The sequence below is a fragment of the Thamnophis sirtalis genome, unplaced genomic scaffold (genome assembly GCF_051295495.1).
Source record: "Thamnophis sirtalis isolate CommonGarterSnake01/CBP01778 unplaced genomic scaffold, rThaSir2_p1.2 scaffold_13, whole genome shotgun sequence".
NCBI lineage: Eukaryota > Metazoa > Chordata > Lepidosauria > Squamata > Natricidae > Thamnophis > Thamnophis sirtalis.
This window is the reverse complement of record NW_028261393.1, coordinates 55,470,242-55,472,545: the sequence shown is the minus strand read 5'-3', so window position 1 is coordinate 55,472,545 and position 2,304 is coordinate 55,470,242.

Genomic DNA, 2,304 nt, shown 5'->3' with positions numbered 1-2,304 from the left:
GACTCCATAAACCGCTTAGAGGGGGCTGTGAAAGCACTATGAAGCGGTGTATAAGTCTAAGGGCTCTTGCTATTTGTCTCAATGCCAAAACAGTTTTATAAATGGCCGCTTGTAAGGTTTGAGGTCTCCCTAGCGAAAGAAACCATGTTCTTCGTGGCTTCCCCTTTGCTGATGAGGCTGAGCGACTCGGAGGAGGTGCTGCCGAGGATGGAAGCGGGCATGTATTTGTGCCATGTTTTCAGGTTCCTGCCCATCCCCTGCCCCCCCCTACCCGCCTTCTGTGCCTCTCCCCCCCCCTCCCTCCACTTTCCCTGCTCTCAAACCTCCTTCCTTTGATCTGGAGCTGGGTGAGGTGGATGAAAATTGATCTTGCCCATCGCTCGGAGAAGGAGATCAAAGCGGCGAGCCTGTGTGCCCTGGCGTCCGCAGGGTTTTAAAAGGGCATTTTCTCTGGCGGGACGAGGAGGAGGAGGAGGAGGAGGAGGAGGAGGGCAGAGGCCTGCCAGCCCCCTGCACTTGTCTGGTTGAGTGATGAGTGCTTGGAACCGCTTCAGAGAATGCGGTTCTCCCAGCCGCGTTCCTAAGATTATCCTCCCAGCAGCTGCGGGAGGGGGGGGATTGGGGAAGGGCCCCGCCCTGCAAGCCTTCCTTTGCTGAGAGCCACCCCCCCCCCTTTGCAGGAGATTTGGTGCACCCCTCCAAGGGCACCAAAGGAGGTTGGCTTCAGAAGCATGGTCAGGAGGACATGTGGGGATCAGGGCAGTCACGCCAAGAAGCTGGGATGGGGATTCCATCCACAGCCACTTCTGAGCCACTGTTGAGCACTCAACGTTGGGACCCAGGAATTGGGGTGTGTATGTGAAGAGTGGCTGCCTCCTCTTGCTCTAGAAGGAGGTAAGAGGATCCTTCCAACAGGAGGAAGGAATATCTCTTTCGATAGATCTCCAAAGCTGCCTCTAATCTTTGGACCACAAAAGTTGGCCCGGGGAACAGGGCCGTTTTCCCTGCGCGATGCCGATCAGCGTTCCTGGCGGCTGTCGTCTCCTTGGCCATCGGATCTTGAAAGAGGACACGTGGCACAGCCACGGGGCTCCAGGGTGGGCTCTGCCATGTGTGCCGAGTTGATTTGGGCCCCTCTTGGAAACTCAGAAGAGGGAAGAGGAAAACTCTTGTGCGACGAGGGGAGAGCAAGGTTGGCTTGTCATCTGCTTAGCTTCCCAAAGCTGTTTCTTAGTCAAGCTCCTTGAGATCTTCTGTGGGCCTGGCCAGGATTGGTCTTTGGAATAATGAGTGTGTTCTGACCAAGGCTTCCCCCAAAAGCAGGAGGCAGATTCCTGGTCCCAACAAAACCCCTTTGTTAAATGAATGTGAATTCCTCTCATTCACCTTCAGCCAAGGCCTGGCAAACAGTCCTTCAAAGGAATATTTATGACCACAGATCTTATCTATCCTGGAAAAGCTGCCATGTCAATATTTCCAAAGGAGGCGCTGTGCAAGGAAAGACTCTGGGCACAGAGTCTCTGAGATTCACGGACAGATCTTCACACTCCTGAAACGAATCTAACGACCAACTGAGCGAATTGTTTCCTGCAAAAAGCCCACTTCCCTTTCGCTCCTCTTTTATGTCCTATGGGAGGGGCCATTCACCATCCACCTGTGACTTTACTCCCAAGCCGACCCTGATTTCTGAGCTGTTCTTTTCTTCTGGCAGCTCTGCACATGCGCCAGAGGTGGGTTCCTACCAGTTCGCACCTATTCGGTAGAACCGGTTCGTCAAATCTACCGAACTGGTTAGAAGAGGTTCCACCAGTGGACCTGGAAAGCAAGCCACACCTACAGAAGAGGCTCCAAAATATTTTGAAACCCTCCCCTTCTTGGGGTTGCACGAAGCAGGATCCGCTGTAGGCTAAAGGAGGGATCACATTGTGGAAGAACTGGAGAGTGGGTGTTTTATGTTGGAGGGTGGTGCACGCATGAACGTCCTGAAGGATGGAGAGGATGCAATGGTTGGCTGTGAAGGTTGGACCACAAGGAAGGCGGGGCACCAAAGAATGGAGGCCTCTGAACTCTGGTGCTGGAGAAGACTCCTGCATTGAGTCCCTTGGACTGCAAGGCCATCCAACCGGTCAGTCCTAGAGGAGATCAACCCTGATTGCTCTTTAGAAGGCCAGATCCTGAAGATGAAACTCAAAGACTTTGGCCACTTGATGAGAAGGAAGAAGGACTCCCTGGAGAAGAGCCTCATGCTGGGAACGATGGAGGGCAAAAGAAGAAGAAGAGGACGGCAGAGAAGGAGGTGGCTGG